This window comes from Mus musculus, chromosome 14, assembly GCF_000001635.26.
Source record: "Mus musculus strain C57BL/6J chromosome 14, GRCm38.p6 C57BL/6J".
Classification (NCBI taxonomy): Eukaryota; Metazoa; Chordata; class Mammalia; order Rodentia; family Muridae; genus Mus; species Mus musculus.
This window is the reverse complement of record NC_000080.6, coordinates 77671479-77698515: the sequence shown is the minus strand read 5'-3', so window position 1 is coordinate 77698515 and position 27037 is coordinate 77671479. Positions and strand designations below refer to the sequence as shown.

Below are 27037 nucleotides of genomic sequence, written 5' to 3'. Positions count from 1 at the left end.
CTGAATAGCTTGTACATATGTGTAATCACCAGGGAAGTTGAGTCTTGTTGGAGGGAAATTCCTAACTGAAAGACAGCTTCCTCCCCTTGAGGGAGAGCCAACATGGTTGACTAAATGCACCGTGTTCTCAGCCTTGCCATGCATGGATAAGGAACAGGGCAACAAAGAGACAATTGTAACTTGAGGCGAGTGGTTGTAGGAGAGTGCTGGAAATCAGCAAGGAAGATTCCTGGACCTCTAAATAAAATGCAGGGTCAGAATGGCGCCCAAAAGAATGGATCAAGCCGCAGCTTTAACATTAGGTGTCTGGCAGCGAGGGAGGCAGGGATGCTCTATACTGTAAGGGAAAGGTAAGCCGAAAAGCACCAGAGTCCAAGTTACTGCTAGATGCCACCACTTTACCCAACAAGCCTTTGAAACCTGTGTATCTTCACAGGGTGTCAGGTAGTCCCTGAGGAATCTCAGAGCCTCAGGACACGGTCCCACAGAACTAGGGAGGTCTCCTCCTTGTGACTGCAGTTGCTAGTATGGACAGTTGCTGCATCAACCACGCTTGTCTCTTCATCCATGTTCTATAGCCACAGAACCACAAATGCAAATGATCTATCGGTACCCACAGGTCTAGGGATGCTCTCCACATTTATATATATATATACCAGGAACATGGACAACAGCACAGTGGACACAAATGCCATCTGAGTATACCCCAGGGAATCTAGGAAAGGTATTTTCCATAGGCCATGATCTGTGGGCCATAGGTACTGATGACAAAGCCCTGGTATCATCTGTAGCTGACCCTTGGACCTGTAGAAGGCCATCCATATTCTACAGCTTCAGAGGAGCAACATGACAAGCCCAAGAACAACTGACAATCACACCCTGAGGCTGTGGTGACCAGTGCCACGTTCCCCAGTATTACTATGCTCATCTCATGGGAAACATGGAAGTTCCTTTCCCATCCATTTAATCAAAACCTGTGAGAGTCATTTCTCTAGGCTCAGGGATATCCTATATTCATGCCAAGGGCCCTAGAAGAAAGGATGCTTCATATTCTATGGTTCAGGGATGTCTTCATACATTCTTAGTGTCACTTGTACTTATTCTAGGATCTAGGACAGACTTTCCAATCTACATCTTGTATCACCAAGACTGTGGCAGCTGCCATCACAGGTCCCAGTGCTGTAAGAGTTTTATACTGTGACACCCAAGGATATACTTCAGAAATCTATATGAACTGTAAAATCATAAAAACTATTTTCATGAATAACTTTAATCTGGGTCACTGAGATCCAATGCTGATATCACCATAGCCAAACAAATTACACACAGGTTAAACTTTTGAGAACACCCATAAGAAAGCCAAGAGATCTACCCAACCAGCACCATATATCCAATGTAGATAAAAAACAAAACAAAATACTTTTCTACACAAACTACTTCATACAGTTAGAAGAGGCCACTCTTTCACATGACACACAGGCATTGGGATAGGGATATAAGAAACAGAAAAAGAAGTACAGAGCCTCCAAAGGGACTCAGGAGTTCTCCAGAAATAGATCCAAATTTGAACGAAATCTATGAAAAGGATACAAAATAATTATGCTAAGGAAATTTCACAAGGTACAAGACAGGTGACCTAAAGAAATGAGAAAGCAGACATTCCAGAAGGAAAGGAACATTAGAAACCTACTTCATGAGATAATAGCAGAAACATTCTTGAATTCTCAAAGAGGTGGTGATGCTCAGCTATAAGAAACTCAATGGTCTCAACTAGATTTGACAAACAAAACAAAACAAAACAAAACACTTCACTAAAACATTAGAGACAAGATGGTAAAAGTACAAAGGTTCCAAAAGCAGCAAGCAAAAAGCTTCAGGTCACATATAAGGGAATTCCCATTAGATTTTTAAATGGTTTCTTTGCAGAGACCTCATAAGCTAGAATAATTCATGATATATCCAAAGTCCTGAAAGAAGAAAAAGCAACAGAGCATCCCCCATACACCCCAAAAACCCTGGCATCCAAGATTACTGTACCCAGTAATTAGGGAAAAACCACAGAATTATCACTAGGAGACCAACCTAACAGAGACAAAAGGACGGGATCAAGCACCATGAAAACACACAGGCACATAAAACTCGCTGGAAGAACAGTTGTATAAAAGAGTAAAAGAGAGCGGGAACCCAACACGGGCATGCTGGAAAGCTACTGAATCTCAAAGGTAAGTGACAATCAGGAAAACCAAACAATACACACAACAAGCAGGAAGTGACTAACAAAAGAGAGGGAGTTCATAATTACCAATAACGGTGAGGGTGAAATATGCAGACTGGTCAAATAGATCAAACCACAATAACAAAATGAAAGCAAAAAAAAATCAAGATCTAACTATATGCTGCCCCAAACAAAAACATCCAAAAGATTCTAATGCCATTGCTTGTAGACTCAATGTGAAAGACTGGAAAACGACATTGCTCACAAATAGAAACCAAAAGCAAGGTGGGACCATGATACACCAGAAAGGGGAGATTCTAAATAAAAAGAGCAAAGACACAAAAAAGCCATCATATATTAATAAAACAACTCAACAAATGACATAACAACTAAACATATATGCACCCACCACAGAACACCTGAGGGTAAGAACAGATTACATACAATAATAGATGGAGGTCTTCAATATAAAATTTTCTCAATCACCCAGACATGAAGGGAACAAAGAAATACCTGACTTGAGCCACGCTACAGAACAAATGGGCCTAAAGGGCATGTGAAAACATTCCATTCAACAATAACAGAGTATGCACTGTTCTTATCATGTCAAAATTCCGTACGATAGATCATGCTTCACAAAAGGTGTGTCGGACATTCTGGGCCAGAAGGCTGAAGATGATGCTCTAGTGTTTTAGTGCATACTGAGGACTATCTAGTCAATCAGCTATCTCTGTCACTGCTATAAGTTTTGAAGCTGTGTCCCGCACATCCTCAATACTCCAGTGATATTCATTCCTTCTCAAATCTCCGATGGCATTGAATACTAGGAAGTTATAATCTCACAATTAAGCTTAAGTTCTTCAGGATTTGAGGAGATTTTAGGTTGAGATAATCTTTTTAGGATGGTAATACAAGTTAGGAAAGAAAATGATTTGGATACAAAACTCTAACTCAGTAAGATAGGATAGATAATAGAATACTGTCTCCAAACTGACAAATGCTTATGCATTATGTTATAATGTCAGCCATAGTTGATAGCTTTTCATAATTGTTATTGTATTCAGTTTATAAGAATAGAAAAGAGCCTTTTATTAGACTAAAAAGAGAAATTGTAGAGAGAATACCTTGTGTCTGAAGGATGGAAAAGCTACTTATCTTTTTGTCTCTAGTATTCCTGTAAGTATCCTGTTAGGCTGGTCTCCTAGCAATAAATTCTGTGGTTTTCCCTAACTGATTACGGGGTACAGTAATCTTGAATGGCAGGGTTTTGGGGGGGGTGGGTAGAGGGGTGTTCTATGCACCTGTCAATAATAAATCTGATGTCAAATTAGATGGGCAGGAAGTGGAAGGCAGGACTTCCTGAGAGGGAAAAAGGAACTCTGAGAAGAAGCAGAAGAGACCTTTTACCAGGAGACATGAGAGGAGACAGATGTGACTATGGGTCTAAAAGGTTTAGCTAGCTGTACTGGCTGGTTTTGTGTGTCAACTTGACACAGGTTGGAGCTATCACAGAGAAAGGAGCTTCGGTTGGGGAAATGCCTCCACGAAATCCAGCTGTAAGGCATTTTCTCAATTAGTAATCAAGGGGGGAGGTCCCCTTGTGGGTGGTGCCAACTCTGGGCTGGTAGTCTTGGGTTCTAAGAGAGCAGGCTGAGAAAACCAGGGGAAGGAAGCAAGCCAGTAAGTAGCATCCCTCCATGGCCTCTGCATCAGCTCCTGCTTCCTGACATGCTTGAGTTCCAGTCCTGACTTCCTTTGGTGATGAACAGCAATGTGAAAAGTGTAAGCTGAATAAACCCTTTCCTCCCCAATTTGCTTATTGGTCATGATGTTTGTCCAGGAAAAGAAACCCTGACGAAGACACTAGCCATGTGGCTGGATGGGGGTAGGTGGTCTGTTGACTTAGATGAGCTAGTTGAGAGTCTGCCCAGCTAAGACCCAAGCTTTGAAATATTAAAAGGTTTCTGGGGTTTATTTGGGAAACTAGCTGATTAAGGAATAATTGCTTCTGTATTTATTTCCAACATTACTATTAAAAAATATTAATAATTTTTCATTTATACACCATGAACTTTAAAATACAGCAAACCTTAAGATTTATATGGGAATGGAGCATTTGGCAGAGTGATGGGAATACGAACAGGAAATCCTTATGAGAAGGAGTGGAATTTCCAGAGCAAGCTTTGACAATTAGAGCCGATAAGGACTATGTAGATTTCATCTTTCTGGGTTAATGGGGTCAAGGAGTCTGCTGAGTTTTGTGCATGGTTTACATTAAAGATAAACAGGGACATGCAGTGGGCTTCCATGCCTGGGGATGTAAGGATGGTAAGCAGAATACAGGCTGAGTTTCTGTGACGTCTCCCAGGAGAGGATCAGGAAGAAGACAGAAGAACATTAACCAAGAAGATGGTTACATCATCAAAAAATACCAGTAATGAACCTCAGAGCTAAGTGGAAATAATATCTTTGAGAGAGGGTGATCTGTTCACAGCCTGAATAATAATTGAAGACAAATGAAATTACACACAAGAGCTTAGCAGACAACAGGCCCACATTAATTGCTAGGACTGAGTGGTATCCAGAGGCCAGCACACAGTGGAGGATTCAGTTTGAGTAAGGAGTGGATGATGAAGGAAGCCAACATGTCAGGAGCTGACAGGGAATGGCGAATGCACACAGACAATGCTACCTGTGGATATTGTTCAGTACCTGTCCCCATCTCCAGTGCTGTAGTCATTAAGAAACAGACTTTGAATAGGACCCCAACAAATGCCATAGAATAACACTGGCTAGATCCCAGATAGAGCTGTGATTTGTTCTGATAATGCCATAGGGGTGAATCAGTGAAGATGAAAGATAGGACCACCCTCCTGTGGAAACATACCTTCCTATTGGTTATTGTGGTTTGTCTTCACTGGCAGTGGCTGTAGGGTAGACCCAACTCCCCACATAGTACCCACACTGGTGTGTCCAGAGGACCTGAGCCTGCCAGAGAGCTGGGGGTGGGCAAATTCTTCAGCTTTGGGGTGTTTCTGTTTTTTTGTTTGTTGGTCTGTTATTTAAGTTTTCAAGAAGGGAGACAAACTTTGTTGGGAAGTGGGACAGGACCCATCGATGACATGGGCTCCAAAGAGCGCTTGTCATCTATGATGAATTATCTCTAGGATCTCTGAAAGTGAATATGACCTTTTCCATTATAGTCAAAAGTATGTCTAACCTAATAACTAGATACTTGGGTCTATACTATCATTTAGTGAAGTGGACAGACTTGTGACCACTCAAAAATTACCCGTCCGAGCCTCTACACTTAAGCCTGTCACAGTTATAATTCAAGGTCACATCGTTTTCCAGATAGGTGAGCATGTATGTCACATATTTTGGTAATGCTATCCTTAAAGTTAGCAATATGTTTAAGTACTAACAGACAGTATAATGATAGTAGCTAGCTATTTTATGTGCTGTGTTTCTACTGTTTTCCACCTACTAGAAAGGAGTTGGCTGTCTTGTGTTAGTGACTCATAAATTATTGGTTCCTGAGGAAAATAAGGATAATCTGATTAATCTGTGTTTATAACACTACTGCTTAATTGGAAAAGATAATTACAATTATTGGTGGTCTGCAAGTTTGTGATAGTCTAAAAAATATAAACATAGGCAATATTTTAGTCTCATGTAAGCTTTTACTTATTATCTAAACATATAGATCTGATGTTTCTAAAAACACATCAAAACAAAAACCATAAGTTTCTACCACCAAGAAGATTAAAGTAAATTAAACATGTAGAAACAATAAGAAACTAGGTAATCCCCAAACTAGAACCTTGTTACAGTTGAGCTTTTAATTTCAATGACTCAAAAAACATCATCTGTGACCCATACATATATAAAATGACTATTTTGTACCAAGGGATTCTCAGCTTTCAGGGAAATTGAGCACAAAGTGACAGAGAGGTGACACTTGGAGTATGACAAGCCATTGTTAGAAAGCATCTGTGAAGCAGACATGTTGAATGCTGATGGAAGGAACTGCAGAAGCAGGCAGATCTTCAAGAGTTCTGATGTTATCTGGAAGCCTTAACCAGCGAAGGGCTTTATGCCAACAGATCTGAACTCTAGGACACTGAATTGGATGCAAGTGAAAGGGGATGCAGAGACACAAAGTGGTTGTGTACGGTAATAATGTCATCATTTTTACCTCTTAATGAGGGTCAAATCTAAGTTAATAATGTGCAGAGGGCAGGAGAAGAAATATTTATGAGGTGGAAATAAATAGGTAAATTCTGGGAATGAGTTAGGTGCCTGGTGAACAGGAAAGTAGAGAAATATAGAATATATAACTCTGGGAGATGATGCTTCCAGTTTCAAAATTCTGAACTCAGGGTTTGTATGGCATCTTGCTGAAATAGTTGAAAGGAAATGGGACGTGCAAGCTTTTACCTGAGAAGCAAAGCCCTCATCCTTCTTTCTGTGGGGCATTTCTCAGGAGTTTGCAGCAAGAACCTTGACTCTCTGAGACAAAGAGCTGGCTGGTTCACATTTTCCAAAACCAGGGTTTACCACCCCCTCACCATAACACACACACTCTCAAGTGTTACTTAGCACATTACAACAGCATGGCAAGTATCCCTTCAGCTCCACTGTGGGAAGTTTGAGCATCTTTCTGAGGTCAAAGTCTGGTGAAGCTAGAGTGACAGGGCTCACGGGATAAATCTCAAGTGGACACATGCCAAAACACTACGGGAATAACTCCTCGCAGAGACAAGCCATAATGTTGAACATTAAAGGTGACCATCCCAAGGGTATCAGATAATGTAAAATTGAAATCTCTAAGTCTGCAAAGCCTCTTAAGGTGGGACACAGACTTGAGTTGTACTACAAAGACCTCTATTTTTTGGACAAATTAAATAATTTCTGTCAAGAGCTTCAACAGAGATAGAAGCTATCTAATAGCTCTGAAAGATACAATAAGGTCTATGCTGTCTACTTAGGGTAATTTGGGGGAATTCATTTTTTCAAGGGCACTGAATCACAAATTACACATGGTTATCTTTTCTTAAAATCGTCACTGTCCTTATTGCTAGTATAAATCTCTAGTCGATGGAAAAGGTCTTATCAAATGAGGGCAATTAATATTAGAAGCATAGAATTATGAAGACCCTTTATCTGTTTATCCCCCTTTGCTCAATAGAAGCAGTATGAAGAATGATGTACCTACCAGGCATTCTAGAAATGATATCCTAGATCCTGGACATTTCAGAGCTGGGGGTGGAAGTTGATAATCATGAATGGTAGCAGGAGAGTGCAGGAGACTAATGGGAGAAGACTGCTAAGGGTGGACAAAGTTTTACAACCTCCAAAGAAGTGGACAGACGGTACGCTGTGTACAACTCAACTATATCCCTCATTACAGAAATAGACAGTATGTGCTCTCAAGTAAAGAACCAGACAAGGGTGTTATTTCTACTCTTACTCAATTGAACTCAGTTTTCCCCTTTCAACCACTTCAAAAAAAAATATCGTCTGTGCCATATACTTGTACAAAAGGCTCATTCTATATGCCAGGGAATTCTAAGCTTTTAGGGGCACTGGGCACAAAGGGACATGGAACTCAGGATACAACAAGCAACTGCTACAAAAGGTCTATGAGACAGTCATGTTGGTAGATGAAACTGGAGAAGTAGGTAGATCTTAATATTGATGCTTTAACCAGACTAAAAGAAATAAATCAAAAGGAAATAAATAGGAAAGGAAGATGTCATAGTGGTCCTATTTGTGGATGTTCTAATTTGATATTTAAAAGACCTCTAAAAATCCACTGGGAAACTCTTAGCTTAGATCTGATAAACATGTTGGATAAAAGCAGCAGGACACACAATCAACATGTAAAAATCATGCATAGCTATGACAAACATTCTGAGAAAAAAAATAACAGAAAAACAATCCCATTCATAAATGTTTCAAAAACCACATAGAAATAAACCCAAAGATGCTTATCCAATGAAAACTGAAAAGATTGAAGGAAAAGAAAAACTATAGAAGACACTAGAAGGTAAAAAGACATCGTATGCTCACACTGTAAAAGTGGATGTTTTGCTGCAGGTGACAGGTTCAACTTATTCACCACTGGGGGGGGGGGCGGTTAATAGGTTTAGCCACCATCAACTCATGTGCTTGAATGCTTGGCCCACAGAAAATGGCACTGTTAGGAGGTGTGACCTTGTTGGAGTAGGTGTGGACTTGTTGGAGGGGGGTGTATCACTGTGGGGCCGGCTTCAAGGTCTCCTAGGCTTAAGCTCCACCCAGTATGGAATTCCAGTCTCCTCTTGGCTACCTGCGGAAGACATTCCCCCTTCTGTTGCCTGTGGATCAAGATGTAGGACTCTCAACTCTTTCTCAAGCACATGTCCACCTGCACACCGCCATGCTTCCTGCCATGACAATGATGGACTAAACCTCTGAAACAATAAGCCAGCTCCAATTAAATGTTTGCCTTTATAAAAGTTGCCTTGGTCATGGTCACTTATTCACAGCAGTAAAACCCTAACTAAGACAACTATTAAAACACCAACAATAACAATCATAGATAAAAGCACACTGTATCCCAAAGATTCAAAGCAATTTTGAGCTAAAGGAACAACGGGAGAGGCTACACTTGGTTTCAAACTCTCCAGCTAAGCCATAGCAAGCTACTGACACTAAAACAGACAGAGAGATCAATAAAACTGAATTGATGGCCTAGAACCAAACTCCCATCTACTTCTTGACAAAAGTGTCAAAAACATACATTGGAGAGAAGACAGCCCCTTCTCCAGATAGTGCTGGGAAAACTGAATATTGTCTTACTTAGGGTTTCATTGCAGCAAAGAGACACCATGACCAATGCAACTCTTACAAAGGCAAACATTTAACTGGAGCTGGCCTACAGTTTCACAGGTTCAGTCCATTATCATCACAGTGGGAAGCAGGGCAGTGGTGCTGAAGGAGTCAAGAGTTCTACATCCTGATTCAAAGGCAGATAGGAGGAGACTCTCTTCCATAGGCAGTGGAAAGGAGCGTCTCATCCAAACTGTGCATAAGAAGTCAAGGCCCACCTATACAATGATATACTTCTTTCAAAAAAGCCACAACTCCTAATAGTGCCACTTCCTATGGCTAAGCATGAATCTCTGGGGGCTAAATCTATTCAAACCACCACATATATTTACATGATAAAAATCAAACTAGAGTCACATCTTTCATCCTACACAAACATCAATCTGAAATGTATCAAAGACCTTGATGTAGCCCTGAAAACCTGAAATTTCTAAAGGAAAACAAAGCAAACAAAACCACTTTAGATACAGGTACAAGTACTTTCTGAAAAGGGTTCTTACAACTAAGGACACTATTACAAGAAATAACAGCGAGGAGTATGCAATATTACAAAGTATCTGCAGACCAAAGGAAAAATTAACAGAGTAAAGAAACAGATTACAGAATGTGATCTGCTGGACACTATCTAAAATATATAAAGAACCCAATGGGGAAAAACCTGAATAATATAATCAACAAATGAACATGTGAAAAGATACTAGAAAAAAAGGCACATAAAAATGCTCAATATCCTTAGCCATCGGGGAAATGAAAATCCAGTTTACAGTTATAATGGCCAACACTAAAAAAAAAAAAAAAAAAAAAAAAAAAAAAAAAAAAAAAACCACCAAGTCAGTGAAGAAAGCCTCTTACAATGCTGGAGGGCATGTAAATTAATATAAAAACTATTAAAAAAATCAGTATTAGGGGTCCTCAAAAAACTAAAAATAGAACAACCATATGATCCACCTGTACTATAACTCCTGGTAATGAAACTGAAAGGAATCGAAGTTACTAAAGCACAGAGACCCTCTCATTTCAGTTTATCATAGCTAACCTACAGAAGCAGTCTTGGTGTTCATCAGCAGAGAAACAGTTTGCAGGGCTAGAGCTGTGCTTTTACTTTCCTTTGTTCTAATTCTCTTCCATGTATTCTAGCCTCCCAGACAAAGAAGATGGAGTAACTGGCACGTACACTCTTTCCTGTGATTATTTCATTTAATTAGTCCAGTGGCCTCTGTGCCTTTATTCCTATTTTCTTTCTTCTGCCCAACTTCCTGTATATGTGGTGTCCACCAACTGCATAGATAGCCTTAATACCTAGAGTTGTAACCTGCTCACTGGTACCCCTGCAAACATCCCCGATGGGTTTCCAGCCACCTTTCCAATGGTTATTTTCTCATTCTTATCGTGGCATATTAGACATTAGTAACACCAAGACATCTGCTTCTTTTACACCTACTTCTATTACATATAAGGCCCCAGCCTTTGTCCTAATTTTTTATTTCATCTTCACTTGCTTATTCTTTACCTCTGCTGTTCTATTGCCCCCATTCTCCTTCTGACACCCTAATACTGGTCATTGCCAAAGTTCCATTTTCATGTCTTTTCTTCTCCATTCCCTGTCACCAAAGTCCTTCCATTTCATGCTCTTTAAGTTTCGGTTCCTCCTTGTTCAGCTAACCACTGGGCTTGTGTGCTTGAGCCAATCACTGCTTTATTCAAATTCAAAATGAGCTGGGCAGGGTGGTACACACCTTTAATCCTAGCACTTAGGAAGCAAAAGCTGGCAGATCTCTGTGAGTTGGAGGCCAGCCTGGTCCAAATAGGAAGCTCCAGGACAGACAGGACTACATGCAAGACCCTGCCTCAAAAACAGACATGCAAGCAAACAACCAAGCAACCAAGTAAAATTAAAATGAGAGGTAGCCATAAAGAGGTGGAAGAGTCACCACTCAGGCTTACACCTTAGCCCTTTCACTAATGTGTTGAAGCTTAGAAGACTGCTGATCATCTCCAAGTCTCAAGATCAGGAGGCTACTTGTCTAAAATGTGGGTGCTGGGTACAACTGGTATTTTTTATGATTCATGGAATCTGACCATGTACTTAAGAAAAAACAAAAGCAAAAAAACAAAACTGAACTCAAGTCTTTCTTAATACTCCTCTAAAAATCCTATAGTTTCTGAAGAAAGGTGACTCTCCCTTCCACAGCAGCTTCCAGTCACTCAATAGGTGTGGGACAATCTGAGCCCTTTGTTCATCCATGCCGTGATTTTGGCTGGCTTGATTTTGTGCAAGTCTCGTTTATGCAGTGCTAGCCACTGTGAGTTTATGTGTGTGACTGTTCTGTCAGGGCTGGCGATACTGTTTTGAAAAGGACACCTACTCCCTTCGGTTTTTACAACCTTCCGTCTCCTCTTCTGTGCGTGAGAGAGTGTGAGATTGAGGTACCACTATCTCCTGCAAAGAGAAATTTCTCTCCTGAAGGTTGAGAGATAAGTACTAGTTAAAGATAAGAACTAGTTTCTCCCCTAGGGTCTATGACCTAGCCAACTATGGCTTCCTGGCCCAGTTAGAGGGTTTGGGCATGGGTTTCATCTTGTGGAGCCAATCAAAAAGTGGTTGGTCAATGCCATGACATTTGTGTTACCATTACACCAGTGGTCATGTCTTGTTAGTCTGGTCTGGTCATTACCCACAAGTGGGTAAACTGCTGATGACTTTTCCCTACTCAGGACCACTGAGAGAACATTCCAGCACTATGGAAGCTAGCTAGTAGACATTAAGCTTTCAGGTTGGTAACAACTTGGTATTTTTCCATCTCCTATGGTTCTTAGAATGTTCTCTTCTCTTTGTCCTGCTACTTCTAACTTAAAGCCTTTTCTATACAGCACAAGTCCCATATCTCCCAAAGGAACTTGTTTCTTGCAAACTTTCATTATCTGGAAACTATTTTCATGCCATTGATGTGGCAATTGACCACTTGAACATTTGCGGAGAATTGGCTTCCATCTCAATTTGTTTCTCCAATAAAGCTTTTAGTGCAGTTCCCATATCTAAGCAAGCGAGCCCACTTGGTTGAGTGGAGCTGTGTTCTAATTCTGTCACCATGATCTACACACTGGATAGCTTCAGGCAGAGCATTGCTTGAAACCTTAACTTTCCCCGATGCAAAACAAGGACAATATGTCTATACTCAGGGATGCTGTGAGAACCAAATTTGAGAACTATACACCTCTGAGTGCATTGTAATGTATCATTATTTACATTTATTCTTTATGGAACTGACACACTATAGAACAGGCATTTAATCTAACTCCATGCAAAAATACAGTGTTAGACCTTTTACTGCAATCTTACAGGACAGATATGCAAAAATGTTAACTGTGTTGATTTTGAGGAGTGAATGTTTTTCAAAATCTCTATGGCAATTTTGTTATACTTTTATCCTTATTATTTAAGAGGAAATGAAAGGAAAGCAAAGACATGCAAAGTTCATTCTGAAAGCATCTCTAGTAGCTACATATTTCAGTAGATAATATACCGAGTAACATTCCACATATCCATTCCTTTAAAGAAGAGACCATCATTACGTGACTTCTACAGCCCTCTAAGGCAACTGCTTCAATGGCTGCTTGTGCAAGGGGAATGGGCCAATCAACAAGGTGTATATGGTAGCAATTCATGGTTGCCAGTGACTCTGCCAGCATGGCTGCACAAGGTTTACCCCCGTCTCTGATTTCCTCATCCTAGGGTCATGTGTTGTTTACTTGTATGCCCCACTCATAAATATCACATTTCATGACATCAGAGGCCCCACAGACAGGAGTTAGGATTCTAATTCCTTATCTTTTCCTCCAATCTATGGGAAGTGGGACAAGCAATCTCACACATGTGCATGCCTGTCTCCATTAACCCCCTTAAACCAAGTCTTCCTAGGATTAGGGCAGTGGTTGGGGGAAGAAGGAGAGTAAACACAAATCCTTCCCATCTTCCTCAAGGATCCAGGCACTGAGTAATTGTCACTGACCTGCTGGGTATCCTTGTCTCAACTTTCTCTTCATCAAAAGGGAAATTAGATGGGAATGATCTCTAAAGGTGGTTTCAAAACTTCACGAACCATGAAGCCAGCATGTTGCATTTCTGATATGATTGAGGAGGAGGAGGAGGAGGAGGAGGAGGAGGAGGAGAGAAGCAAACTGCCAAATGGGCTAGAAGAACTCTAATGCAGACAAGCGATGAAATGGGAATTTCCCATGGTTCCAGGAAAGGGAAGCATGTATCCACCCCCAAAGAGTGAGACGGATTATATGGGTTTCTCCTGGCTTAGAACTCCTGAAGTTAAGACCATCAAGAAATAGATGGCAGAAAATTCTAAGAGCCAGAGGGTGGAAAGGGTTGGAGTGAACCATGTCTTCTCAACATGACAGGATCAGTGTTCTTGGGAACTTACAACAGTTGTTCCCTGAAAAAGACCTGCATGTAGAAGATCAAGCCAGCATTATAATGCGGAGGGGCTCATAGTCCTCATCTCCCAGCTGAGGAGTGTTATTGACAGTTGATGGCTTCTGAAAGAAGATTTGGTATTCTTTAAGGATATGACCCCAGGTAGGTCAAACATGCTACAAGGGATGGCCCCATACTCAGGAGTATTTGGGCAGTGCAGATGGAACTCATGACATTGGGAAGGGGGAGGAAAAGGGGGTAGATTTGGAGGAGGCAGCCAGAAAAGTAAGGAGTGAGTAGGGTCAAATTCATTGTATACAATTCTCAGTGAGTAAAAATATCGTACTAAAAAACCAGATTCTTCTTCTCTTAGAAGTCATTAACTGATGGTAGCTCTTTATTGGTCTTCTCTAGGGAAGAGCTCTTGATGGATTGTCCAGTCTTAAATTGTCAGTCATCCCTAAACACATGAATATGAGCAACATGAAATGAACTTAGTGTATTTTTACATGTAAGTATATATATAACAATGATAATTAAAGAATAAAAGGCTATGACTTTAAGATGGAATTGGAGGCAGGCCCTGTGGGAAGAGTTTAAGGGATGAGAGGGAGAGGGGACATGATATAAATACAAATATTTATATAGAAAATTCTAGAAAACACAAAATAAAATCACTTGCATAGTAGTCATCTTAAAAGAAAGAGAAAAGGAAATTCTGACATTTCACTGGTTTCTAGATCTCAGCATTGCCAGTCCTGAAGGTCAAGGTCTCTCTCTTACCTGCATCCTTATCTAGCAGCCTTTGATGTACTGGGTCAGCTAAGGGGAAGCCCCAGAGGCCCAAAAGGTGTGTCAGAGAGACAGCTGGAAAGGAGGCAGCTGGGCTGTGCCCTCAGCCGAAGTACAGCAACTCATCACGGTGTGACCGTATTTAATATTCTGAGACATTGCACCTCAGTGGGGTTGGCTGGGTCCACAGCATAGGCACTATGTCTGGGGACAGCTCCATCCAGGAACCGTGTTCTCTGCAGTTTCCCATAGCACCGATGACAGTGGGCAAGAACTGGCTTTATAGCCTGAGAAGCACCGTCTAGAGACATGCAGGTGAAGGCTGGGGCTGAGGTGTCAGAGGTATCCACATACAGCAGTTTCCCTTTAAGACCACCTCAATATGTACTTGTTCAACAAACACTACATGGGACTTATTAGAGGGAGGGAATGTGAGAAGCACTCTACAAATATGAACCCATCTAATTCTCACTAAAACCCTGTGAAAAGCTGAGACAAGAGGAACAGGAGTTCGAGTCCAGGGAGACCTTGACTTAACACAAAACAAACCTAACGTATGAGGTCAGGGGCTACATTTCTATACCACAGAGGAGGAAAATCAGGCATAACAAAGCTCAGGCTTGACTAAGGCAACATGATCAGTAAAGAAGCAGACTTGGAACTTGAACCAGCACTGTCCCGTTCTAGGTCGGAACCGCTGTGCTGTGTGCTGCTGCCTTTCACAAAAAGCCCTCCAGGCACCTATTAGTATCTTTTCCAACTGAAGAATTCTCTATGATACAAATGTAGTGTACTTGTGAAACACTGAGACAGGCCCCTATTGAGCGCAGCCATCTGGTACTGGATGACTGGGGAGCCAGCAGGGTCTTCAGCAATGCTCTCAGCAAATGATGAATACTGAATAGTCCTGGGGCAAAAAAGGCCACAAGGCAGGAGACCGCCAGGAGGGTGGCTAGGATGCAGGCTCAGCAGACTGGCTGCCCGTTGTTCTTTGGTAGTGAAGGACTTTCAAGGATCTGTGTGACTTCTAATTCCAGTGTGCACGGCAGTGAACATGGATGGAAAGGTCAGTCACGTATACCCTCCATACACACTGGATGGTGGCCAGAGGACAGCTGACGTCAAGGTGAACTCTTAAGAGAGAACAAGGGAAAGAGCCCAGTGCAGGATTGGTTGGGCAGGTGACAAAGCAGAGAGGCCCATGGTTCAGAGCCAGCCTTACTCCAAGCATTATATATAATAGCAGGATCTCTGATGGCCAAGAGAGGGAAGGAGGGTGTGGAAGCTGCTATGGAGGAAGAAGGGGAGGATGCTATGCGGGGATCAGGAATCTGAGGAGGCGTTAACATTTGAGCCAGGCTCGGTGGCTAGCAGATAACGACCCCAGGATGAGAAATCGCAGAGAAGCAGATAAACCAGCGCCCTCTGGAAAGGCAGACTTGAGGTCTTAGACACTGGGAAAATGTAAGATGCGTATGGGACGCATTTGGGTTACAAATGCCTACTCCTGGGTCATTTTCATATTGCTAGCCCACCTCCACCTCCATTGGGGTCCCAGCACGTACTTGCTGTCTGGTAGAGGGAGAAGCAGACTACAGTAGCAGCCTCAAACCCAGAACTACCAGGCCCTGGTTGCTCACTCTGCTTGCTTATAGTCCTTCCTCTCCACTTCAGCGACAATCTAGTAAGTAGCCTGGTGCCTTCTGAACAGCCATGACAATTGTTTTCGGGAAAGAAGAAAGCCTGGCCCTCCACTGATATTTGCTGAATCACGCTGACTGAACGTGATACCATACACACAGAAAGGATAAACTGTGTGGGAGACACAGACCAGCCATTGTAGAAATCTGGTCAGCACCTCCTGGGCCAAGGTGAGCTATCTGAAGTCAACAGGAAGCTGGCAGAGATGACAGCGGCAAAGCACGATGTAATCGCTTTGAATCTTTTTCATCCTTTAGATACAATGTTCCATCATTGCAAAGTAACAAAATCTCTTTCCTTTTTTAGGCAGATATAAAGAAGCTAATTCTTAGCTGGTATCCATTATTAATGCTTTCAGTGATTTTAAATATTAACTTATATGATGGGGACCAAGATAAAGCTTTTAAAAATATAAGACAGGAGAAGTTTCTTCATTCAGTTTTACTCTTTATGACAGCTATTAGCTTTCTCTTTATGAACATGACATAGAGCAAAGATTATAAAATGCACATTAAAAGAAAGTAAAAGTGTAATTTCACTACCAAGATAAAAACACTATTAACTTGAAGAATGTTCTTTATATTTTACATATAACCCTCTTCTTACGTATAGTATATGCTTGGCCATTTCTCCAACTCACACTCTGAAAGGAGGACCTGTCATCTTCCATCTTGGTTCCTTGCTGTCTAACACAAAGCCTGCTGTCATGGTGAATACTTAATAAACAGCAGAAGAATGAAAGTATTATGTACAATCAATTTCCAGCCAAAGGAAACTGAAGGGGGGAGGATGTAAATATCCAGTGTTATATTTAGTCCAAATGTTGTTGGATTTTGTTGCCATTTAGACAAAAATATAGTTAGGAATTGACAGATGTCAATCGATTAGAAAGAAACCATATCAATTTGGAGAAAAATTAAAAGGTGGGTGTATCCATCATTGGCCCTGCCTAGCCAGGTCCTTCCGAGCCCCAGGGACAAAGAGTAGAGTGTGGGAGGCACATAGTTGGCTGCTGGGAGCGTGGGAAGTCACAGCGCAGGTACTGTGCTCTAGAAAAACATGGCCCACTGTGGCCAGACAGACGTTATTGCTGACTAGTTCCCGCGTGGAAAAAAGAACCCCTCACGTGGGCCCCAGAAATAGAATATTCCTGACAAAGAAGACAACACTTTCATAGGAAAGAGCAATTTCCATCTCTCAACATTTCTCATTAAACACACTGCTGCTTGGGCCAGAGCTTAATTATGGCCACCACAGTTCACAACATACTAAGTGGTCGCCTCCAGTCAGTTAAATGACTTTCTTTTGGCAAAGCTTTTTGACAGTCATATTAACTAAAAAAACAAAAACAAAAACAAAGACCCCTACCTTTTTATTTCAACAACTCCACAAATTCTTTAAATGAAGCTGTAGCGTTTTATTTAGTTTTTACAATGATGTCACAATGGTAGATGTCACTAGGTGAAAATATGTTCCTTCTGGAGAACAGGTGTGCATTCCTCTACAGTGTGTAAGAAGTGTGCCCCCCTCACTGCTGCATTTACACGGGTCCATATATTTCATAGTCTGAATAGACGCTGACATGAAAAATCTCCTTCTTCATAAGAATGGAGCAGCAAAAAAGAAGAAACTAAAGTGAAATGCATTTTTTTAAATGTATGTATGTGCAACCAGAATTAGTCGGGTTGATTTATCTTGCGTGATACTGACTCTATTGCTGGTAGAGATTAATCGTATTACGGTGCTGCTGGCATGTTATTTTCTCAGTTCATTTCTCAGTATGACATTTCTTATTTTTCCCTGCGACAATGCACTCACTATCATAATTTTCACCTGCTAAGTTTACATTACTAACGATATTATTAAAATTTAGAGGTTTTTTTTTTTTTTTGACCTTTATCATGGTAAATTAGGTCATGAGAAAAAGATAGGATACAATTTGATGGGTGGAAAGGAAAAACATTTAATTATTCTGAAAGTAAATCAAAATTCAACCTGACTACCTCGAATACCGTGAAGGCTCAGCCAACATGAAATTCCCCACCTTCCAACATGCCCGAACCCAACTCTCTCTCCTCGCTACCCGCTTGCTGATGTCAGACTCGAGAAACGGTTCCAGCACTAAGTACTCGGGGATGCGACTGTGTGGTAAGGGAAGGATACAGAACTTGATAAAGTAGTACAAATACTGGCCACGGTGGTATTACTAATTGCCGTTAGAGGGTGCTTGACGGATGACAGGAGCTATGACTGGTAGATCTCCACTTCACACGAGAAACTGAGGCACACATCAGATAAGTCGCTGCTGGAAAGTGATGATGCCAGGATGCAGCCCAGATACTCAGACTCTGGGGTTATTCATCTACATGCCATGTCTGCTCCTGCCTGCCCTGGGAACTGGAGCTCCTCCTCTGTATGTTAATATCCTTGGCTGAGTGCCATGTCCTGGTGGTCGGGGCAGATCTCTCTTCCACCTCTTGCTGTGACTGTCTGCTGCACTCCAGGGCTTGACCCACAGACTTAGATGGACCTGCTTCCGTGGGGTCAGTTCTGGGTGTGCCGACGGTTTGCATTACCTCATCGGGCGCTGATTTCTTCTGCACCAGATTCTGGTCATTCCTAACTGTATGCTTCCTTTCTGGAGTTATGTAGCAGCAAAGCTGAACCTTTGGGCTTAAACACGGGTATTGCCGAGACATTTATTTGGAGTCCTCAGTTTCATTTGCTTGAATTTATTGAGCTTCCATGACTCTTTATTTACCAGGTATTTATTGGGAATCTATTATAATGGCAGGTTTTGACTTAAGACAACAAGGTGTAAAGATGATTAAGTGTGGGTCCTGCTCTCTCACAGTGTAAGAATGGAGAAGAGGGCCAGGCATGTAAAATATGTCAAAACGTAGCGTGATAAAAAGAGGCCCAGAGTCGAATCTATCTAGCCCGGTCTTGACTGATAGGATGTGGCACTGTTACACAAAGTGTGGCCTGCAGACTAGTAGCACTTGCTTAGCATCTGTGGGGCTCTATGTCTAATTCCCAGCACAAAAAAAAACACAAACAAACAAACAAACAAAAAAAGCACCCCCAAACAAACAAGAAATCAACAGCAACAACATAAAGTAGTTTCTCAGGCCCTGATCTGAACCTACCTGATTAGAAACTCTACATTGGTGCCCAGCCCCCTCTGCTTTAAATAGCGCTCTAGTGTCAGTGCTTTCCTGGTAGTTGGAAACGACTGCCTGGAAGGTAAAAGTCACATGCAGAGTTCAGGAGTAGTGAATGGGGGAGGGGGGGGGGATGAACTTGCTAACCTGAGTTCTATTTCTTTCACAGAAACCAAGACCGAAACCAAGAGAAACGAGACAACAAGAGCAGCCCCAGCAATACTCACATGCATACAGCAATTAAATAAGAAGAGAGACTGGGTTAAAAATCCAGAAAATAAGAGGTGTGAATGGGGCGATCCTTACCACTTCAAGTCTGTCTTTCATAGTCTACATGGCCCTTCTCTATATGGCTTCAAGTTAACTCTCTAAGGCCATCTTTATAATCACCTGCAGGAATTACACAGAAAAACGGGCTTGGCCCTCTCATCGAGCTAGGCTGACCGGACACAACAGTGCTGCCTGAGGTTGTGGAATGGCCGTGCCAGTCCACCGATGCTTATTACAGACGCGCTAGCTTCTGCAGGCTCCCTCTTGTGCTTGGTTCTAAAGAGGGTACGTACAGATGCTTTGAGGAACTGACACCTGAGTTGGGGATCAGCCTATCATATCTGGCCTCTTCAAAATGCTTGGAATGGAGGTAGAAGTCTGTGGGAAGACTCTGAGAACCTGTCATTGATTTGGGATGATCGTGTAGGGTAAGGCCCCAAGCAAAGGGTATTGAGCTGGGCTCAAAAAGCAGGTGGGATTTGCAAAGCAAGCAAAAGGGATGACATGACAGATGGAGCAAGCTGAATTATCAATAAAAAAATCTAATTATTTAGAATTTTTAATGAATGGTTCACCTAGCTGAATTTGACCTGTTGATTAAAGCCATTTATTCAGGCTAGCAGGCTAATGGTAATTCTGCTTTTAGCAGGGAACCAATTCGAGTATTGCCACATAAAAAGGTTCAGGACTGACATGTACGTGGGTGAATGGTGGGGGGAGGCAGGGTATTGGACCTACATGGACATCAGGTTTTAAATTTTGCACTCACAGATCTTTCTCCTAGTTTCGAATCATCATTCTGAAAGCTGGCGTGGCAAGGAATTGCCTGTGCAAATTAGATTCTGCGTGCCTCATAAACATAAGTGGTTCATCAGCATACATGGAACAGTCTGGAAGCTGTCCAGACAGAAAAAGCCACTCTGCAATCCTCCAGAGAGGCTGACATAATAGGAATGGCGTGATGCTGAGTTCGTGGGCCACAGACCTCACCACAAGGGCAGTTACAGAGACAGGAGGGGCCGAGGCATGGAGCAATTAGGGGATAAGGTGGGGGGATAGAATAAGATGGAACAGAAATTAGGGAGAAAAAAAAATCGATGGAGCATTCCATGTTGCATGGTTGGTGAAATGCTTTATAAGATCACTGCGAGTTTGGGGAGATGGTCCACCATGTAACTGGGCAAAGGGGCTGATGATGTTTCTGGAAGACTTTTCTCATGGTCACAGGGGGTCATTGCTCTAAGAGTGTGACGGGCCAGGACCCCCTCTGGGCTCACAATGGACATACTTTTTAAAAAGCAACAGAGCATCTTGCTGTCTCTTCCTTCACACACCTTTCTTTCTGAAGCTGGCTTTCTGCTGGTCACATCAGGGGCCTGCAGGGGTTTCACATGGCGTGATGCGCTTTGCTATGGTTCAAAATCTTAAAGGCTGCTAGCCTGAGGTTCACAGCCTTCTTGAAGATTTGATGAAAAGGCTCCATCTGGCTTTAAGCTCTTCTGGTCTCTCAGGATGTTTGGGGTGGAGGGGAGATGAATCTGTGGCAGGTGGCTGTGAACTCACACCCCAGATAGGCCTTGCGGGGAAGGCTGGGGGAGGGGAGTGTAGTGTCTTGCTGAGCATAGACTGAGTTTGAGGCTGGAAGGAGGAGTGGGACACACTTCATTTGGTGGTGGGTGGTGTAGAGATATTTACTTCCAAGTTACAGCTGTGTGGTTTCTTCCATGAAACTCAGTGGTGATTTCGTTTGTGCACTGACAGTTAGACTTCTTGCCTTGAGCCCTTTCTTTGGTTTACTTTTGCCCATGAAGTTTGTCTGTTGATGCAGCCATGGTTGCACCTTTGGTGGAAACAGAGTTTGTTGCTGGAGCTGGCAGGGTACCGAGAGATGGCAGCTACTGTGGCTTTGCCGCCTGCCAGGATGGATTCAGGAAGGCTGGGGGATGGTAGACGGTGAAATGGGGAACAGTGTCTGTCAGATCTCTCTGGATCTTTCCACCTTCCCTTTTCCGTTCTTCCCACCACTGTAGCCACTTATTTTCTTTATTATCTTCCAACACATTTCCTGATGGGACGTCTCAATCCACCAAGTCATTTGGTGATACAAGGAATGAGGCCAGAGCTGAGCAAAGAGATATAGCGGATATTCACCCGTTGTGGCGTTTCATTACAGACCCATCTGAGGACAGTCAGGCAGCGCTGAGCAGGAAGTCCACAGGGAGACCAACTTCTAGAGTGAGAGTTCAACTGCTCCATCATGGTGGCCACCTTTCATACCTTCCCCTTCCTGGTCTCAAGTGGTCAGAAGAAACTGAGAGCAATGGAGTTCGCTATAGAGCATTTACCACTCTAAGTAATGAATCAATGTCATCACGCAGAAAGCCTACGACTACTGAACAACACACAGAGCTAGAGAAAGTGGCCATGCTCTGTGCTATCTCTTACTCCATGCTGTGTCTAGAACACTGATGCTGGTAGCTCCTGAGAGTCTCCATGAGACCCTAGAGTAACTCTCTGCTTCTGTCCAACCCGGTCTGTGTCACGCCACAGTGCATGGGAGGGAAGGATGCTGTGGCTGAGCCCCCCTAGGTTTGTGTGGCTTCAGAACCCATTACCTGTATTCAGATCATGGCTATATGAAATGTATATGCATCTCCTGTTGATGCTTTAGCCCCAGCAGGGAAGGCCGTAAGTAAATGCTGTATTTTTCTATTTGAGGTTAGAACTCGGGATTGATATTCTTTCAGTGAATCAGTCTGCTCAGCTCCATTCACTCTCTGGATAGAGTGGACAAGCTTTGCTGGGGTGGTGGCCCAATTCCATTAGCCTTGGTCTACAATCCACATGGAACATGGGCTTCTGCACTTTCGGGCCACGAAGAAGGCCAGCCTACAGTACAGAACTCCAAATAGCATATCTAAGCATTGTTCTGAATTATTTATGCTGTACATGTGATTGCCTTTCCCTTCAAAGTGCAAATATTCTTCCTTCAGTAGGTCCTTCTCTCCCATCGAGGAACTCGGCAGGCCCTCTACGAGGTAATATCCAGATAGCATTTTGGGCTGTTTATTTAATCACTTGCCAAGAAAAGGGTGATCTTTAATCTTTTTAAAGACTCCATGGACCTCCTGTTATCCCTAAATCCCAACCCAGCACCAAAAGCCTCCATTTATAAAGTGCTTAGATGATGGCTGAATTAACAAATACATTGTTCTTGGATATTCACTGCATACTATCTGTGACAGCCAAAACAAATCATACTTTAAAGTCCCAAAGCAGAGATGATAAAATAAACTGGAGTACATTGGTAGTATGAAATATTAGGTCATCATTAAAAATCATATCAAGAAACCACATTTAATAACATAGGAGAAATGCCTGTGATTTGTGTAGAAAAACCTCTAAAAATTATCTACATGATATACTGTAAATCCTGTTAAAACGAATACAAGTGTATGTGCTGCCAATGGAGAAAATACACAAAGTGGAGACCCTCACTTTTGAGTGCTATGGTTGCAGATGATTGTCTGCTGCCATACAGCTTCTGGCATTCCCAAGTGTTTGTTAAGAAGGTGACACTTTATGATAGAAGCCTCCATGTTTATGTTTGTGTATATGTTTGTATGTAGACTATAAACGTTATCCATCTTTAGTTGTCACATTTGCTTTTACAATGAGTAGGAAGACCAGCAACCCTTTTATTGGGAAGCACACTCTGTCTTCAAAGAGCCTGTGCTCTGTTCTCGGCTTTACGTGGCACACAGGCATCTATGGCATGTCTGACCATTTCATACGTGTGAAATCTATTCCCGTCCCTGTTTTCTCTAACCCAGTCAAGGAGAAGAAGGTACTTTGAAATCTCTTTACTCAGCCTGCCAATGACACTAAACATGTCTGAATCTAGCTGTGTTTCCAGATCCAGTGCATGGCCCACAGCAACATGGTGAGATTCCACACCTCTCCCTCACTGGTCTCATGGCTATGGAAATCATTATGAATATTTAATGTTCTAAGTAATGAAAGTAAACTTCTATAGAGAACCATGGTTCCTGAGTAACATTCGGAGCTGAAAAGAAGTGATCCTACCCAGCCCAGGGGGAACGACCTACTATTAACCCTAGCTTCCGGCTCCAGCTGGGAAGCTGGCATGCATGGGCAGGAAGCTATTCTATGTAGACTAGGACCATTGCTGAGAAGTCAGCTCTGCCCACCCTCAACAATAGCACCCAGTCCAATCCTTTCTAGGACCTGTGCACTGTGACTTGGAGGGGTGGTGTATCAACAGACTCCCTTCTCTTGCTAGCATCCTAAGAGCCAGGGTGATCTAGGTACATACAGATGTGGCTCCATCTCTCCCTGAAGGGGAACACAGCTGGCTACTTCTCTAAGGTCTTAGAGCTGTGCATCATTTATCACATCATGCCTTGACTGCCTTCCTCCAAGGGACTGGTCCTTCCTACAAAGGCCTTCCAGAGTTACCTGGGGCCCACCATTGCCATAGTGGTATTGATCTGAAGACACAGAGGCCTGCTGAAAAAGTACAATGAGACAGGCAAGTTTGGAAGGGCCCGGCACATGTATAGGGATTCAGCTAGCTCGCTCGCTCACTCGCTTTCTCTCTCTCTCTCTTTCGTGTGTGTGTATGCATATGTGTGTGTGCATGTATGTGCCTTCATTACATACTCCAGAGCCTAGCACAGCACATGGCATGTGAACCTTGAGCTCTGTTGGCACCTAACATATAATGACTGTCAGAATGGCAGGAAAGCACAGCAGCAGTAAGATGTTAATTCCATTTCAGAGGCAAGAAAAACAGGCCCAGGGAACCACTTAGTGGAATTGAGGCCAGCAGTGGCAGAGCCAGCCAGGGTTGAAGCGGCTTAGCACCCAGACTTTGAGCTAGCTTGTGTACTCTGTTTCCTCCTGCTAGTCCTCATGAATATCTGCGGGTTTACAGAATAAGAGTGGATGACAGGGTGTGTGGGAACACAAATGAGGGGGCTCTCAGGCCAAGGGCAGCACGAGATGGCCAGAAAGCAGATGCAAGGAGAAAAACAGGGGAGAGTATAGAAGAGCCATAGTGTCTTTTTTGCAAGGGTCAGTCCACACTGGGCTATGACAGAACTCACGGGATGGGATGGGCAGGCAGGGGAAAAGTCTTTCTATGCCACTATTCTCTTCCTGGCTTAGCATCAAGCTCCCCAGAGGCTAGGCCACTCTGGAAAGAACGGGAGCAAACCTGAGTTGTTCTTTCCCGAGACTATGATTCCATCTTCCAAGGGAGCTGCTCATTTTTAATTGTTTCGGGTACAGCAAATACACACTTATCAGGCTTTTTACCGGAATCAAGACACTTTGACACTGGGCAATTCTGGACTGGATACTTTCAGGGTCTTCCCCATACACACCATTAGAACACATGGTTAATGGTGGCATCCTGTCACTGTATGCCAACCCTGAGGAACGTTCCCTGTGCTGTATCTCTTCCACACCCTCCTCATATCTTTGCTCTGACAGGTTTAAAGACAGCTCCAGGGATTTACTCCCTTAAGGAGACAGTGTGGGAAACCGAGCCGGTCCTTTTGCTTTTGTGTTTTGTTTTATAGTTGGGTGGGAATGGTGTGCTTGACAGCAGTAACCTTCAGCACTTCCCATTAAGCCTCCGTATAGATTGCCCCTGATTTCTTTAACCTCCACATGGGAGGGAACTGAACTGTGTAAACAGAGGGATGTGGGTGGCTGCTTTCCCGGAACAGAAGCGAGGATCTCCCGGAATGTGTGCATGGGAAGCACACAGCCCAAGTTACTCTGTGCCCTGCAGGGCTCTGCTGCCTCTGTGTGCTACATCTTCTGACTGCCCCTGTGTTTCTCCCTCTCATGTTCCAAACACAGATACTCGTGGGCAGGGATGCAGCCGTGGAGGGGTCAGGAGGAAGGTACAGGATGAGAACAGGTGCCTTCTTTTAAATGTAAGATCTTGGTATCTGTTACACATAATTGCCAGGGACCAGGCAGGCCAGGCACCCAGCAGGCTGAGGGGGATGAAAGAGCGTGAGAGTGGGAATCAAAGAGAAATTCTTAGCTTTGCTTCCTAGGAGAGGAGACGGGGTCTGGAATAAACGAGATACCCAAAGGCACAAGAATTATGGCTGGTGTTAAATTGGGTGCATATGAAAAACTGGCCTGTCCATCTCCCATGGACATATCCAGATCTGAATATAAAGATTCTATAGGATATTAGCAATTGTGCTAGAACTATTAAGTTCTCTCAGACAGCAAGGCCTTTGAGACTGATCTGTAGGGGGGCTGAAGTGGTTTTTAACTTATCTTGGGAACATGCTCCTGAGCAGCTGATATGGGTACAGGTGTGTCTTTGGAAGGGACTATCCACTTTAGGATATGAAAAATGCCAGGCCAGATTCGGTTGGTATCCCATAAAATGCAAACATAGTGGAAAAAGTCACATGCTTCTCACGAGTGGGGCGGTGACGCTAAGGGAAAAACAAGGCTGAGGAGCCTCTGAGTGGATGGATCCCTTCGTATGGCTCACCTCACACTGAGTGAAGCCCTTACACTGACCTCTCAAGGACAAACAGGGCCACAGACTAAAGGTCTCCTCATGTGACATGACGCAGTTACCAACAGACACGGGAAACAGGAGATAAAAGCCAGGTTCAAGTGCCTGTTAATCACAGTGCGATTAGCCAAATGTAGGCAGGTGGAGCCCAGCACAGCCATGTAGCATATATACTTTATTATATGTACAAGTGTTTACGGCATGAACCTGCACCTTACTTATGCCTAATGTCTGTGGAAGCCAGAAGAGGTCATAAGGTCCCCTGGAACTGGAGTTACAGACAGCTGGGAGCCGCCACGTAAGTGCTGGAGACGGAACCCAGGGCTTCTGCGAGAGCACGGAGCCCTTTTAACTGCTGAATTATCTATCTCTCTGGCCAAGTACACTGTCCTTCTACCAAAGCGGCTGTCACTTCTCACAAGAATACCGATTAAAGCCTGTGTCAGTTCACCGCCGAACCATTGTTAATGCATGATAATGTGTAAAACCCTGACCCCAGATATAAATAATTACAGCGAAAACAATCTATACATCTTAACGAACCGCTTCTGGTTCACAGAATTCAATCTCATTCTCTGTACTAAGCTCCACTCAGCTAAAGTCCTGCCTTCCATGTCGCACACCATCAAGGCAGGGGAGGAGGGACTTACAGCTGCCGAGTATGTGTGCTAGGCCAGATGGTCGTGTATTCCAGTGGTTCTCAACCTGTGGGCCGCCACGACTCCTTGGGGGGTCAAGCCACCTATGCACAGGGATCGTATACTAGATGCCCTGCATATCGAATATTTACATTACGATTCACATCAGTAGCAAAATTACAGTTATAAAGTAGCAATTTAAGTAATATTATGATCGGGAGTCACCACAACAGGAGGAGCTGTGTTAAAGGGTCACAGCATTAGGAAGGTTGAGACCCACTGGTGTATTCGCTGGTTCCCTTACATGCAAATGAGAAAGGTGACGTTCACCAGGGTCATACAGCCAGCCCCAGGCACATACATGGCTCTGGGTGATCA

General features: G+C 43.1%; 1 protein-coding gene across 35 annotated transcripts in view; it reads right to left on the bottom strand.

Moving 5' to 3' along the window:
* Enox1 (ecto-NOX disulfide-thiol exchanger 1) overlaps positions 1-27037 on the bottom strand; it is a 565516-nt gene that overhangs the window by 23248 nt on the left and 515231 nt on the right. The gene's annotated exons all lie outside the window — the stretch shown is intronic.